The sequence below is a fragment of the Brassica napus genome, chromosome C3 (genome assembly GCF_020379485.1).
Source record: "Brassica napus cultivar Da-Ae chromosome C3, Da-Ae, whole genome shotgun sequence".
Lineage (NCBI taxonomy): Eukaryota > Viridiplantae > Streptophyta > Magnoliopsida > Brassicales > Brassicaceae > Brassica > Brassica napus.
The window spans coordinates 72,154,384-72,172,215 of record NC_063446.1 but is presented as its reverse complement, the minus strand read 5'-3'; the positions used below and the strand labels follow the sequence as shown (position 1 = coordinate 72,172,215).

Below are 17,832 nucleotides of genomic sequence, written 5' to 3'. Positions count from 1 at the left end.
TAAAATGATCATTTACCATCTGCTCAGTACCTACACCATAATGTACATCCGTTCTAATTGGTTCTTCTAATCTAACCGCTGGCTGAGGTTCGCTAGTACTACCATGTTCATAATCAGTTTCCCCATGATGATACCAAATTTTGTAACTTCGTGTAAACCCACTCAAATATAGATGAGTCCAAACATCCCACTCTTTAATAACCTTTCTATTTTTTCAATTAGAGCAAGGACATCTTAACATACCTGTTCTTTCTTCCGGTTGTCGGTGAACTAACCCCATGAATTCGGTTATACCTCGTTGGTATTCTTCCGTAAGCAATCTCGTGTTCGGATCCAAATGAGGTCAATCGATCCAAGAACGAAAATAATTTGAAGAAGACATATTTTTTATGAATCAAATTCGTGTGTAAATAGAGTAAGAGGAAGGATGAAGATATGGAGTGAATGAAGAGGAAGAGGAGTGCTTGTATTTATAGTTTAAATCCTGCCGACAGACCGAGGAAATTCCGACGGAAAAGGCTAGTTCGTCGGAATTTCCTCGGAATTTTGTAAAATCCCCCAACGGCTCTCCAACGGCTATAATATTTCCTCGGAATTCATCGGTTTTTTCCGAGGAACACATTTTTCCTCGGAATTTCTTCGGAATATTCCGACGGATTGATATTTCCTCGGAATTCTGTCGGTATATTCCGAGGAAATTCTGGAAACCCAATTTTGTGTTTCCTCGGAATTTCCGAGGAAATTCCGAGGATTTCATTTTCCGTCGGAATGTCCGTCAGAATACCGCTGTTTTCTTGTAGTGAAAGTCCACAAAGAAACCATTTCATCCTAAACGGATCTTCTATAAAAATGTCTGGTTTATCAACATATTGGTTGGGTTGATCGGAAGTCAGCCTTACTGCTCAACTTAAAGAAGAAACACACAAATATTACGCAACTTACTGATATAGGATAGATTTCATTACACAAATACGAAATATGGTCAACCATTAATCTAAAACATTACACCAAAAAATTACTAATTACAACAACAAATGTGACAAAAAAATACGTTGGCGGACAGGAAAAAATGAATAAAAAAAAAAGGAAAGTTACACGAAAATCAAGGTCCGGGAACATAGTAAACCAACAAAATAACATCCACCTCCAAATGGATAATAAGCCAAACTTAGCCCAAATAAATAAATCCTTTTTGTGCCCTATCACTCCTTCATCAGTCACCCAAATCGCCTACAATCTAAGCTCCAAATCCACATGCAATTAGCTTCTACATTAAGAAAAATTAAAAAAATTAGCATTAACCAGTAATACAATAGCAATAACTGGAGCAAACTAAAGAAAATTTAAAAGATATAAATGCTTATCCTTCTTCGTCACATGCTATTCGTCTTCTTCATTACACACTTAAATAGCACGAGAAACTATCATTTTCTCCTCGGCATAAAACTATAGAAGTATACATCTATTGACCTAAAATGAACCTATAATTATCCCATTATAATAAATTTACAGTTCAAAAATCAGCAACAAAACAAATGAAGACCAACGTTGGGAATTTAGAAACAGAAACTTCTCCTTTCTACTAAGATGCTTTTGAAGATATAGTACATTAATTGTATAATGTGACATTTCCTAAAAAAAAATTACTAATTTACTATTTAGTAGAAACAATTATATATCTAATGAAAAATCAAAAGAAAAAAATACCTAACAACTAGAAAACATAAAAACATAATATATGTTTGCTAGAAACTCATATCGACCATCAAAATGCAACATCTCCAACAACATCATACAAAGCAGGTAAAAGAACAGACACACATGATGTAAGAGCTTATCCACATATACTGGTGATTCAAGGATTATGAACAATTTTAAACTCATTAGAGAATAACATACGAACCCGGCGCGTAGCGCTGGAATACTACTAGTATGGTATTAAGGATATATTGCGCCGAAGATGTGTATCTTACAAGTACCAAGATTATAAAATCCGTGAAACCCATAAAAACTTTGAAGAATAAATGGAAACACTTGAAGAATAAACCGATATCATTCTAACATATTTAAATTATTACTACATTTCCATATGGTATCAATATTTTCCATATATGTTAGATTTTGGATTAAGAAAATTTACATTATATTGTGTTAGCAATATGTTCAGAGCCAAAAAGTTTATTACTATTCGACACAAAAAGTTTATTACTATTCATAAATTTTACAAAAAAATTTTAGAAAAACATAGCTTTAAAATTATTAAAATCTTAGTCATACCAGTATAGAATCTGGAACATTTTTGTGAACTAAAATTTTTATCTACGTTTTCAAAATTTAATATTTTGAAAATTTTAAATATCAAAAATACCAAAAATAGATACACAATAGATTTATAAAAAAAAAATTGAAAAAATGGGGACTCCAAAAGTTGGGAGCCCACTGAAAAGTTTCAAAAGAATATGCACAAATCGGGCTCTGTTATATGTTAAAGCTAATCACTATATATATGAACCTATAATCTTGTATCAAATACAACACAATAATATATCATATCTATTATATTTTACAGTTTACTACATACATTAGAGAGTTGAAAGATTATAAATCGATGCAAGATATAAGAAGCATAATAAGAACGATTTTTGTGTGTGCATAGGTTACCCTTAAGCTTGGAAAAGACCTAGCCATCGTTAGACGGTAGTGATGATGATGCATAAGTCTTGATCAATCTGTCATCTGACTCTGAACACATACCAAAACTAAACCCTAAACACACCAAACATCGATACTTTCTTATATGTATCTCTCTGGTCGTCTCAAGTGTTAAGAACAGGGCTCTTACTGGTTTTATAAGGGCCATCATTTACATTCGTTAATCATGCTCCCACGTTTTCTTCAAGACTTTCACTACTATGAAGAAACCACCACATCCTGTTCACACTCCTTGTTATTCTTAATTAGCTGTCTTTTTGTCTTTATCTTTCCCAGTTAACTCTTCAAATAGTACTAAACATGATATTTAGCACACCAAAATAATAATAACTAGATGACAATCCGCGTGCATGCGGGAAATGAGGTTTTATATTAATATTTGTTTATTAAATGGTATTAGCATTTGGCAACACTACAATCTTTATCGATTTTAAAATAACGAATACAAATGTTGATCTCTTAAATGTATTATCGTTGTTGAAGAGTTAACATATTACATCTCATTTTAATTATTTTTAGGACTTCATATTCCCAAAAGAAAATTAAGTTTTGCGGCTTACACAAATCACCAAAACCAGATAGGCAACATTTATTGTAAAATGACGAAAGGGGATTAGGTTTTCTGCTTTCGATTTATTTACTATTGAATCTCTATAAGTGATTTTATTTTCTGTCTCTATAAAATTGTGTTTTGATTCTCGTTTTTGTTTTATTGAAATGAGTTTAGTTTCTTTTTTATAACTTATTCTATGAATTCAGTGAATTACATAAGTATCAATATAAAAAGATGGATATCTGTAAAAATTAGCTCTACTCCAGATACATATCTAAAAATCAAAATGTTGAAAAAATTACCGGCAAACTCTATTCACAGGTTAGTGTTCAATTTTTTTTTAAAAAAAAGTTGTTATAAAATATAAGTGGAGGCTCGAAATAGAAATGGTTGTCTAGTATATATCACCAGTTTGGTCTAAAAATCATCTAATTCTAGAACAACAAAATAAATTACTTATTTTAATTAATCTACGCTTTTGAGCTTTAATTACTTAAGAGTATACCGGTAAAAAAATATAATACTATATCATTCTAGTATATGCAAACTATGTATAAACTAAGAACTGTTTGATTTATTAAATTATAAACCGGAAAACTTATAATAAATAGTTCAAATATCTCATTCTTACAATTATAATAGCTAGATAGGGTATTTTGGAGAAACAAATATTAGACGAAAGATCAAACCTCTCATTCTTCGAACAAACTCAAAAGGAGGTGATTGGAATCTTGTCATGATATTTTATTAAAAACTTTTTAAGAATAAAAATCAAGACTAAATTATTTAATCTGAATGAAATAAAATATATAGTGCTTCCAGTATTAAAAATCACTTCGATTTGAAGAAGTGTGTTTTTAGATTGTCAGGATCAAATAAGATATTAGAAACCACCTACTTTATAAATAATTTGTATACATAAAAGTATGGGCCCTAAAAGTATATACATTAGAGTAAACACATAAATCAAAACCAATACATTTTGTTAATTTACAACCATGTTTTTGGTAAATAAATCAGAACAGTCATTTTATTTTATAAGGTATATAATTAAACTTTAGTGATATTGACATAGATGCATATAGTATATTTTAATATAAATATTTATTATTGACACTTCCAACTCATATGATTTTATTAACATTTGTATATTTCCTGTAACAAAAATTTAAACCGTTAATCACATAACTTTTAATGTGAGATTTTTCAATACAAATTTTAAAATTAAAATATTAACATCTGAATAAATTTTTCACTGTAAATTTTGAAATTAACATATATTTATATTTCTATATAGTATCTACACTACAAGAAAACACATGCTTAACGACGAAAATTAACGAGGAAAAACAATCCTCGTAAATTTGCGTCGAGTTTACGATGAATTTACGTGAAAAACTAAAGTCATCGTTATTTCCTCGTAACGTAACGACAAAACTGTTTCGTCGTAAAGTGGATGTAACTTTACGAGTATTTTACGAGGAAAAACTATTTCCTCGTAAATACGACGTAAACTTTGCGTGGTATTTACGAGGGAATAGTTTACGTGTATTTAGCGAGGAAATTTTTGAATCCACCAACTTTATAGGTGTTACACGTTTTTTTTGCCCACCTAATTAATTTTCGTCGTAAATTCATAGCAAAATTACAACTACCAGATTCGAATTTTCCTATAAATATGGATGTTTAAACATCATTTTAAACACACCAACAACGAAAAACGTGAAAGAAAAAAAAATGGCTGGCTCCGGGAATATTTACGAGTTGCGGAAGTGGATGTATATGCATAGAGATGCTAACGGGAGAGTGACGAAAGAATACCTTGCGGGTCTGGAGACATTTATGCATCAAGCAGATTCAACACCGCTCGCCCAAGAAAGTGGTAAGATGTTCTGTCCTTGTCGGAAATGCAACAATTCGAAACTGGCAAACCGTGAAAATGTTTGGAAGCATTTAATAAATAGAGGTTTCACGGCAAATTACTATATCTGGTTTCAACATGGAGAAGGTTTTAATTATGATCAGAATGAAGCTAGTAGTAGTAATAGCAATTTTCAGGAAAAAGAACCGGTTGATCATCATTTGCATAATGAACATAGTTACCAGCAGGAGGAGATGGTAGATTATGATAGGGTTCATGATATGGTAGCTGATGCATTCGTAGCTCATGATGGAGATGAAGAACCTAATATAGATGCAAAAAAGTTTTACGAAATGTTAAGCGCGGCGAATCAACCACTTTACAGTGGTTGTAGAGAAGGTCTCTCTAAATTGTCGTTAGCTGCTAGAATGATGAATATTAAAACTGATCACAATCTACCTGAAAGTTGCATGAACGAATGGGCGGACTTGTTTAAAGAGTATTTGCCGGAAGACAATGTGTCTGCTGATTCTTATTATGAGATTCAGAAACTGGTTTATAGTCTTGGGTTGCCTTCGGAGATGATAGATGTTTGCATCGACAACTGCATGATCTATTGGGGAGATGATGAGAAGCTAGAAGAATGTCGATTCTGCAAGAAGCCACTATTCAAGCCGCAAGGACGGGGACGTAATAGGGTACCGTACCAAAGGATGTGGTACCTACCAATTACAGACAGATTGAAAAGATTGTATCAATCAGAGCAGACTGCTGGAAAGATGAGATGGCATGCCGAGCATACTCAGACGGATGGTGAGATGACTCATCCATCAGATGCAAGAGCCTGGAAACATTTCAACAAAGTACATCCAGATTTCGCTAGCAATATCCGGAATGTGTATCTCGGATTATGCACAGATGGATTTAGTCCGTTCGGAATGTCAGGGAGACAATATTCATTGTGGCCAGTCTTTCTTACTCCATACAACCTGCCACCGGAGATGTGCATGCAACGGGAGTTACTATTCTTGACCATATTAATACCTGGTCCGAACCATCCAAAAAGGTCCCTGGATGTTTTCCTACAACCACTGATAAAAGAGTTGAAGGATTTGTGGTCAACAGGGGTGAGGACGTATGACTGTTCAACGAAGACGAATTTTACGATGCGAGCGATGCTTTTGTGGACCATAAGTGATTTCCCTGCCTATGGGATGTTGTCTGGATGGACTACACATGGGAGATTAGCTTGTCCATATTGTAATGGAACGACAGATGCGTTTCAACTGAAGAATGGTAGGAAGACAAGTTGGTTTGATTGTCACCGTCGATTCCTTTCCATTGGCCATCCTTACCGAAGAAACAAGAATTTGTTTAGGCACAAAAGGGATGTGAGAGACACTCCTCCTCCATATCTAACTGGAGAACAAATTGAAGCGCAAATCGACTACTACGGAGCTAACGAAACAGTTCGTTGGGGTGGTAATTGGCATGTCCCTCGTAATATGCCAGATTCTTACGGTGTTCATCACAACTGGCACAAGAAGAGTATATTTTGGGAGTTGCCATATTGGAAGGATCTTCTTCTGAGCCACAACCTCGATGTGATGCATATAGAGAAGAATTTCTTTGAGAACATCATGAAGACAATATTGAATGTCCCAGGAAAGACAAAAGACAACATAAAATCGAGGTTGGACTTGCCGGATATTTGCTCAAGAAGCGAGTTACATATTAAAAGCAATGGACAAGTTCCCGTTCCGATATTCAGATTATCTTCAGAAAAAAAGTCGGTGTTGTTCAACTGGGTGGCATCAGAAGTGAAGTTCCCCGATGGGTATGTTTCGAATCTCTCTAGATGTGTTGAAAAGGGTCAAAAGTTCTCCGGGATGAAGAGTCATGATTGTCATGTATTTATGCAACGACTACTGCCCTTTGCATTTGCGGAGCTACTTTGCAGGTACGTAGTGTATTATATCACAATAATTTACAAAATAATATATGACTAACAATGTGTTTAATTTTTTTTTTAATATAAAAGGCATTGGAGCATTTTTCAGGGATCTGAGCACACGCACTCTTAAAGAAGAAGTTGTGGAACAGCTTCAGGAGAACATTCCCATCTTATTGTGCAACTTGGAGAAGATATTTCCTCCCGGATTTTTTGACGTCATGGAGCATCTAGCTGTCCACCTCCCATATGAGGCATTGCTTCGTGGACCTGTACATTACGGATGGATGTATCAGTATGAGCGAGCCATGAAATATTTGAAGGGAAAAGCAAAGAACCTCGCCAAAGTTGAAGGTTCTATAATTGCTGGAAGTTTGACGGAAGAAGTTTCTCACTTCACATCGTACTACTTTGCGTCAAAAGTACGTACACGGAGAAGAGCTCCAAGAAGATATGATGATGGTGGTGTTGCGCCAACATATGCAGTTGCTGGTGTTCCAGACATCTTTAGCCAGATTAGGCGACTCGGTGGGAAGTGTAAAGAGGTTTGGTGGTCGAGTGAAGAAGACGCTCATAGTGCACACACCGAAACGACGAAACCTAAAATTAAATATGAGGTTTGGAATATATGAAGTAGAAAATTAAAGATGGGGGTTTGGAATATATGAAGTAGAAAATAAGGAATATGGGGTTTGGGGTTTCGGGTTTCGGGTTTCAGGTTTCGGGTTTGGGGTTTCGGGTTTCGGGTTTCAGGTTTCGGGTTTGGGGTTCTAGGGATATATGAAGTAGAAAATTAAAGATGGGGTTTGGAATATATGAAGTAGAAAATTAAAGATGGGGGTTTGGGTTTCGGGTTTCGGGTTTGGGGTTTCGGGTTTGGGGTTTCGGGTTTCGGGTTTGAGGTTTCGGGTTTCGGGGTTGGGGTTTCGGGTTTGGGGTTTTGAGTTTCGGGTTTGGGGTTTCGGGTTTGGGGTTTCGGGTTTCGGGTTTGAGGTTTCGGGTTTCGGGGTTGGGGTTTCGGGTTTCGGGTTTGGGGTTTGGGGTTTCGGGTTTGGGGTTTGGAATATATGAAGTAGAAAATTAAAGATGGGGGTTTGGAATATATGAAGTAAAAAATAAGAAATATGGGGTTTGGGGTTTCAGGTTTCGGGTTTGGGGTTTCGGGTTTCGGGTTTGGGGTTTGGAATATATGAAGTAGAAAATTAAAGATGGGGGTTTGGAATATATGAAGTAGAAAATAAGGAATCTGGGGTTTGGGGTTTCGGGTTTGGGGTTTCGGGTTTCGGGTTTGGGGTTTCGGGTTTGGGGTTTCGGGTTTCGGGTTTCGGAGTTGGGGTTTCGGGTTTCGGGTTTGGGGTTTGGGGTTTGGGGTTTGGGGTTTGGGGTTTGGGGTTTGGGGTTTCGGGTTTGGGGTTCTAGGGATTTAAACATAACACTCGTTAATTCCACGTAGGATGAAATCGTCGTAAAGACCACGTAAAAAGATTTAAACATAAATCACGTTAATTCCACGTAAGCAACATCGTCGTAAAGTCCACGTAAAGAAAAACACGGGCCTTTGTGATTCCTCGCCATTTCCTCGTAAAAAAAACACGGGCCTTTGTAACTGCTCGCTATTTCGTCGTAAATTTACGACGAATTTGCGACGATATGTAATCTTATATATACACCCGACCGCTCACTCTTTCTTTCCTCTCTACTTCCTCTCTACTTCCTCTCCATTTCGTAGCAATGGTAAGCCTGATTCCTCTCTAATTTGGTTAGTTTAGGATAGATTAGGTGGTTAGTATAGGGAATTTAGATAGGTTTGCAGATTTTATGTTATTTAGTGTTGATTAGGTGGATAATGTTGGAAAATATATTGTTGATGTTAATTTTAAAAATTTCATTTTTTTTTCCAGGTTCGAAAAGGAAGACTTACTGCCCATTACAGAGAGATCTTCGGTGAGCCGGGTAGTCGTTTAGACCCGGCCTCTTCTTCCGCTCCCAGTTCTTCGGGCCAGGAGACTGTCCCCGAGACTCAGTACACTCAGAGAGTCTCTGGGTCTACTTCTTCTAGTGCACCATCGGCTCCTCATGTGCCTCCTCCGATGCCTCCTCCTGTGCCTCCTCCGATGGCACCTCCGATGGTCGCTGATATTCATCCTGATCTGATGGTGCCTCCGAGTGCTCCTTACTCGCAGTACACGGTAGAGGACATTCTCAGTCTGCCAGGCAGAGAAGGTTTACCAGTCATCGACCCAGACCGACCGGACGAAACGTTGTGGTATGTTGCATTAATTTTTTTAATTCGTTTAAATATCTTTTATAACATTAAAAAATAATTTATATTTTAAATTTGTATTTTCCAGGTGGGGGGTTGACGGATGTCTTGCATCGGACGTAACCGACGCGATCAAGGGTTACTTCTCCATGGCACATCCAAACTGGAGTAAGACGCCTCACTACGTCAGAAAGACGTGGTTCAAAATTTACGCTGTAAGTTTCTATTAATTAATTATATATATTTTAATTTTTTCATGATTTATATATATACTTTCTAAAAAACTAATTGTTAATTTATTTTTTCCAACAGCAAAAATATAATTGGGCTTTGGGGATCACTGAGAGGGTGAGGAAGAAGTTTAACGCGAAAGCGAAAGTTCGCTTGTTGGACACGGTCTCCAACTGGAAGGGTGACTCGATCGTGAAGGGGTATGAGCGTGGCAAACCCGCTGAGCTCACCACGGACGTGTGGGATGGCCTCATCCGTTATTGGCGCCTTCCTGATTCGATTAGAATCGCCCAGGCTTGCTCTAACTCCCGTAACACGGTCGATGAGCACTGGAACGGGCCGATGCTTCACACTACGGGCCAAAAACCCCACGCCGGTGTCCGTTTGGAAATGGTAATTAAATATTTTATTAAATAATTTTTGTAATAATTATATTAATTTATTCTAACTTTCTTAACTGTTTTTTAGGCCAAAGAGACGGGACATCTCCCGTCTCTTATGGAACTTTACGAGAGGACCCACAAGAACAAGGCGGGCGTATTTGTATATGGCAAGTCTGAGCAAATCTACAACGACGTAGTTGCTCGGGTTGAAGACCGCCAGACTCAGCTGACCCAGCAGTCTACTGACGGATTACCCGTCACCTTATCCACACTTGAAGTGGATAAGATTTACGAGGAGGTAAATTTTCAAAAAAATTAATTTTTAATTATTCATTTAATTTAACTTTAAATATTTACTTACAATATTTATTTTTTGTTTTTAAGGTTGTCCCTAAAAAAAAGGGACGGACGTTGGTTATTGGTTCCGTCAACGATGTTCCGAGAGCGACATCGTCTTATGGTCAGCGACGGGATGATGAAGTCACGGAGCTGCGTAGAGAGTCCGCTCAGCTGCGTAACGAGTTGACCGCGACAAAATCTCGTATGGGTGGAGTCGAGGGCTTCTTGGACGTTATTGCGGCCACAAATCCGGAATGGGAGTCCATGTTGAGGAACATGCGACAACAACATCCCATTCATGGCGAGTCATCCGACGACGTACATAACGAGGCGGATGTTACGAGGAGGAGTGATGAATTCTACCGGGCGATGAACGACCCTTAGTTTTTTTTTTGTTGTTGTATTATATAAATTCAAAACTTATTTATTTATAAAATATTTTCATATGAATTTATTTTTATTTTGAATTTTAATTTATTATTAAATTAAATAATTTTAATTATTTTTTAATTATATTTTAAAATTCTGTAAAATAATAAAAACGAAGTAAATTCGTAGCTAAAGTACGACCTCTTTACGTGGAAATCTTACGAGGAAATGACGAGAAACAGTTTACGAGTATTTTACGAGGAATTATTTACGAGGAAATAACGAGGAAATGTTTACGACCATTTTACGAGGAAATCATTTCGTGGTTGTTACGTGTATTTTGCGAGGAAAATCTTTCAAGGTATTTACGTGTAGATTACGAGGAACTGTTTTCGAGTTCTTTACGAGGAATTGTAGCGACGTCCTTACGAGGAATTGTAGCGACGTCTTTACGACGAATCGTTCTACTTCGTCTTTATGACGAAATATATTCCTCGCTAAGTTACGACGAATTAGCGAGGAAATATGTGTTACGACGGACGTGTAACGAGCAAACGCGTTTCCTCGCTAATTCGTCGTAAAGCCTCTTTTACGACGAAATAACGAGGATAACCGCCCTCGTTAAGATTATGTTTTCTTGTAGTGCTAATTTATTTTAAATGATAATTAATATATATATAATATGATATCTATTAATGAGAATTCTTATTCATACGATTTATGATCATTAGTATCTTGCTTGAACAAAAATAAAAAGTTAAACCATTGATCACAAATTTTCAATATAGGACGTTTACCAGTTTTAGTAATTTATAGCCGGTCTAAGAAATTCAAAATATAACATATAAGAAAAAATCTAATTTCTTAGTTTCTTTTAATAAATATAAAATTCAAAATATTATTAATTTCTTTTAATAATATAAAATTAAAAAAAAAATGATTCAAAATTGTTATCAAATATGTTTTATTCATAATAATTAATTGTCATATATATGTTAATCATATTATGTAATTCCGTAGCTTTTATTTATGGAAATAAAAATATTATTTTGTACACTATTAATAAATTTGATAGTTAGTTTAATAAAAAAAATATAATATATATTTAGATGTACCAACTTATTTTTCTAAGGATTATAAGAATCATCTTTGTGATGACACGTGGCTACGAAAACATGTTGTAATACTCCATGAATAATATATAGGGGATCACGAATTTCCTAAACATCTTTTGTTTAAAGAATTTCTCAACATCTTTCTTTTTCTTAAACTTCTACTGGATTTTTAAGCGTCCACAAGATTTACATTAACCAATCACCAAAACTGTTGCACACTACTAACTAAGTTTACTTGATCAATTTGTATACATTTCTCCAGGACATTACTTTCTTCTTCCAAGTTCCTAATAGTCAAATGCTTTTTTATAGTTTCATATAGAATTCACCACGTTTTCACTGTCACTCTATCGGTAAGCCATAAAATAAAGTGCAGAAAGTAAAAGACACATTAAAGTTGTTAACGGGGTTTGTTTTCTTACATCATCGTGATCTTGTCCAGAATTTATTGATCACTAGAACAAAAACGCAAATTAAATTACACCAATCTGCTTATGCATACATTAGGCACAACCCTCCTGAAGTATCCCTCTTTTCTAAATAAATATCTATGAAGATAGAGATCAAGCACGCATGCATAAATCACCGTATAGTCTCACCAAAGTTTACTATCTTCAAACAGTTGTAATCTTCAAAGACCACTACAATAAAACTGCTTGTGCTGGACTCCTCTTGAGACTTCCATATCTCAGAACTATTTCACTAAGTACGTCGGCATCCAACACACACGAGTGACGCCGAAGAGTACGTAATCTAGACTTCAATTACTTTGACAAATAATTTAAAATTTTTATATTTAAATAATATTTAGTTTTTGATGTTTTCTGTTTTTTCTGAAATATTTTAACTTTTTATTAATAAAATATTCAATATTATTTTCAAATTTAGATCTCAAATGCACTCAAATAACATCTGCCGCTTCTCATGTGAATTTTTATTCTAACAAGAAATGAAGTAATAAAAAATATTATAAAATAAAAATTAAAAAGCAATAAATATCAGGTGACCACGAAGAAGTTAAAAGCAAAATTATTATAAGTTTTCCTTAAAACAAAACTGGAAATATTTTCTCAATCAATTATTTTTTGTATTTTAAAACTTTCAAATCCATCAAAAATGGCATCATCTTCTTCTTCTTATAGTAAACCACATGTAATTTAAAAATTGTCAAATGATAAATATTAAAATATATGTTTTATCATGTGAAACAAATCCTCGTTGGTTTGATCTTATTTTTATTTTCTATGTTTGAATAATTTTTTAATATTTTCCCTCATAAATATAGAATATGACATTGCTAGGAAAAAAATTAAAATGAACATGGTTATTATTTTTTACTCAAACCAGAAGAAACCGATCAAGATAAAAGAGTCATGAGGCCTTAATGTTCAGATAAAGACCTTGGATGACAGTTTCTTCATGATATGATCAATTTTCATCCAACACAATGCACCAATATGTTAAGGATGTTGCCGGAGGTATTTACTAAATTATGCAGTGATCTGTAATAATGTACAGTTTGTGTGATACATATAATATGTCTGCAAAAGAAAGTGTGGCTTATTTTTACATACGTGGACATAATATAACACAACGGACTACAATGCATACATTTGCTCATTGAGTAGAAATAATTTCTAGAAATTTTCATGAAGTACTTGTTACACTTGTACCAATGGCCATTGATATGTTTGCTACAGATCTGACATCTCTTATGAAAGTTCATCCTAAATTGGAATCAAATAAGTATTACTGACCATATTTCAAAATATTTATTGTTGTAATCGGTGGAACTCGTATTTCTGTTATGATGTTTAGAAGAGATCAACGAATATATTGGGAATATGTACGGGGATATACATCTATGAACATATATTATTTACATATGTTTATGTTGTAATTCCAAGTTCTGTTCATGATGCCAAAGTTCTTCTACTTCTATTGCTGATAATAGTAATTTTTTCATCGATATATATAAAGTTAGTTTTTTCTCTTTTTATGACAAGTAGCAAAAGGGTTTGATGACATTTGTCCCCATGTATTTTTGTTTTTACATTTTAGATCCTTCTTCTTTTACACTATTGTAATTTGGCTTAATACTTTCTAATTGTGCACTATTATTTTTTCACACTAACCATTATTATATGAAGTTTTATAATATATTTTATTAGTTAATAAAATTAGAGATGAATAAAGAAAAAATAAAAATAGATTTTAAATATTTTATCTATTCACAACTAAAAATAATATAATTTTTTACTATTTTATTATTTTTTATTAATTTCCTATTATTTTATTTACAAATTATAATTTATTTTACTAATAAAAATCATAAAATAACTAAACTAAAAAAATATATATAAAATTAGTTTTTTCTCTTCTTATGACAAGTGGCAAGGGAGTTTGATGACATTTGTCCCTATGTATTTTTGTTTTTACATTTTAGATCTTTCTTCTTTTACACTACTGTAATTTGGCTTAGTACTTTCTAATTGTGCACTTTTATTTTTTTCACACTAACCATTATTATATGAAGTTTTATAATATAGTTTATTAGTTAATAAAATTGGAGATGAATAAAGAAAAAATAAAAATAGATTTTAAATATTTTATTTATTCACAACTAAAAATAATATATTTTTTTACTATTTTATTATTTTTATTAATTTTCTATTATTTTTATTTACAAATTATAATTTATTTTACTATTAAAAATCATAAAATAACTAAACTAAAAAAAAACTAGAGTAAGACACATAATCTAAACTTAAATCTTCACAATCACAAAGAAAAAATAGAATACTATAGTAACACTTACTCAATAAAAGTCTGGAACACAAATGAACGTATCAAGCCCCAATCCAAAACACCAAAAAAAGGATCAAAGAAAGAATAATCACCGGACCAAAGTCACCACGAAGCAGGAAAACACATGCATAATGCACAACCACCACTAAAAGGTATGAAACACCTCACAAACAAAACAACCACATACAAGGAGCACATGCCAATGAAGAACCACAAAGCTCTGAATAGAAGAAATCAAAGCACCAAGAGACTAACTCCACACACCTATACCAAAGGAAGCAGGAAAAAAAGAAAAGCAACATAAGGGAGGGAGAATGGAAGCCAACCACAGAGAAATCATAGCTCAAATTTGAGACAAGAAATAACCTTCCAAACCCACAAAACATACACAAAGGAAAACACTATCCAAACCTTGAGTGAGATATATGTGAAATGGAGAGCCACCAGAGACACAACCAGAGATGAAAAGTGCAACGAGATAAGAGAACAAAGAAAGAAAAAGAGACTACACAAAATCAGTAAACTGTGGAGCCATCTTCGAGCTATGAAGAGAACATAAAAGTCAGATCACCAAAAACCAGATCTTGAAAACCAAGATTAGCAGGGACTATCAACGGCAAGCCAACTACGAGGAAGACAACTAAACTCTGTCCCGGTCCAAGGAGATGTAGTTCCTAACATTAGCCAAATTTAAAGAAGAAGGAAAAATATTGACCAGAACAGCGTACAACATCATGAGAAACAACCGCACAACTGGGAACTCATAAACCTGATCTACAACAAATATCAGATAATCTCACAAGAGAAGAAGGAGAGGAAAAACAAGAGCAACAAAAGTGAGCCTTTTCCGGTGATGGCAAGAAACACCGCATACCGAAAATGTAAATAAATACATAGATGGTGACGGCTCAAGTCAAAATATGCGGAGACAAAAGAACATTTTAGAAGAATAATGTTCAATGTTGTTAAAAAAAGAATAATGTTCGAAAATGTGAAAATATGAAATACAATTTTGACGCTGAAACTGTTAATGTTAGAATCAACAAATGCTTAAATTCAAAGTTATTGAAATTCAATATGTTTTAGATTATAAGCTCAATTCACCACTAACAAATACTACTATACACACAACAACACATTATTGAAAAGACGAACACATAATATATTAACTTATAACCTAATACTACATAACACAATAAAATATTAAATCATGGTCTTCACAAATAAATACTGATAACATAATTACATCATCAAAAAACATCATATTTAACCATAATAAAATAATATTCCGCGCGAAGCGCGGACAACCCCCTAGTGGTAAATATTATTTAGGTGATTCCTGATATGTATTACGTCATGGATTTCTTTTTATATAGAATCCCCTAGACTATATTTGCGAAGTGATTTATACACATGTCGTCACTACAATCATTCTCGCTGAAAAAAAGATGACATGACACTTAAAATAGATGACATTGTTTTAGAAAATAGTGATATGTCATCATATTAATTGTGAGATGTAAAATTTCCTTATAAAAATTTAAATTTTTTTCAGAGATTTTAAATATGGTAATAAAAATAAATCATATATCATCATTAATGTCAATTTTCCATATAAATATTTATTTATGGTAAACTATTAAATATATTAATAATTCATATATCACAATTAAAATAATAATATATATGTATATATCTATCTCACATTAATAAAAATAAACTAAATAAAGTAACACTAATCCAAAAAAAAATTGATAGTTAAATATTTAAACATTATTTAAATTTATCCGTTCATCTTCATCATTTAAATTAAAAAAAAAAAGATTTTTTAGTTTAACTGAAACAAACAAAGTTTCAAATTTATTAGAATTTATATTTATATGTAAATATATATATATATATATATATATATGTATATATTTAAAATTAGATGGGAATATATATATATATATATATATATTTAAAATAAATAATCATTAAACACAATAATATAATTTAAACTATTTTTATAAAATCTAATTTTATCTTTATTAAAAATTAAATCAAATCAAATTTAAATAATTATACCAAATAAAAAAAATAAGATTACAAAAATACGTTTATGATTTTTTATAACTATTGAAGTTAAAATATAAATTAATAATGTTGAAATATAAATCAAAATTTTCTTTTGAAATAAAAAATATTATGTTAAAAATTATTATTTCTGTGCATGACGCAGTAAAACTCCTAGTATAGTGATATCACCAAAGTCGGCTCCAAAATCAAGAAGAATAAAGAAACTATAGAGAAGTGTTTAATTGTTGCCATTCATTACTTCGATCAGTGATTGAAAAAACTTTTGGAATCTAGAAAAAAATGGGCTACTATGAAAGACGAAGCTATGTATAATATATCTACAATGTGTCAAATTGTGGTGACAACCATGGTTCTCCATAATTTTATTTGCAAGTTAAATTTAATGGATACTGACTTTTTTTTTTACATCAAGACTCATACTGACTCTGTAAACCAAACCGGTAACTCCGCATCCATGTGAACGACGAAAGACGGTTGTTTCTTAGCACTGTGTGCTAAGCTATCCGCCTCTGAGTTTAAGAAGCTTCTTTTCAAAAGCTTAATGTCTTCCAGGTAACTGTCAAACGCTGGCCTTTCTTTTGGTTCTTAAACCATCTTTACCAATTGAGAACAAACCGTCGCAAATGTGACCTTAAATTGCCTTAAATTCCTCATACATTCTGTTGGCCAGATTAGCGCTTTCACTTCCGAATGAAGAGGTGAAAGACTTGCCCTTACATTCCTTGCCCCTAACAATCCATCAAACCCTGCTAAAGTATTGTACCAACCTTGTCTTGAAAATTGTTCTTTATCTTTTCAGGAACCATTTATGAAACACCATCTTCCTGGAATTGATGATAATGTCATGTCCTGCACTTGATATGCAAACCTCTGGTCACTTACTACTTGTGCCTCCGCCCAAAGTGTTGAATCTAGTTTCGCTAATTTAAGTGTATCTCTTGGATCAATATCCATATTACTAAATTCTTTGTTGTTCCGACTCTTCCAAATATACCATAGTAAATGGATACTGACTTTCAATTAGCGAATGATAAAAAACTTTCAAATACGATGGAATAATACCTTAGTTCAAGACAATTCATGAAAGGTTTTCGAGATGAAGTTGCAAACAACATATAGGCTAGGACTCGTTAGATTTTTAATATTTTCTTGATTTATTTAATACATT

General features: G+C 33.3%; 1 long non-coding RNA gene across 1 annotated transcript; it reads right to left on the bottom strand.

Moving 5' to 3' along the window:
• Window positions 1–906: 906 nt before the first annotated feature.
• Window positions 907–3,478, bottom strand: LOC125583525. The gene is made up of 2 exons (XR_007320542.1): window positions 2,662–3,478; window positions 907–1,267 (listed from the first exon to the last, which is right to left on the bottom strand). It is a non-coding gene; the product is annotated as an uncharacterized LOC125583525 (long non-coding RNA).
• Between the last annotated feature and the right edge of the window lie 14,354 nt (window positions 3,479–17,832).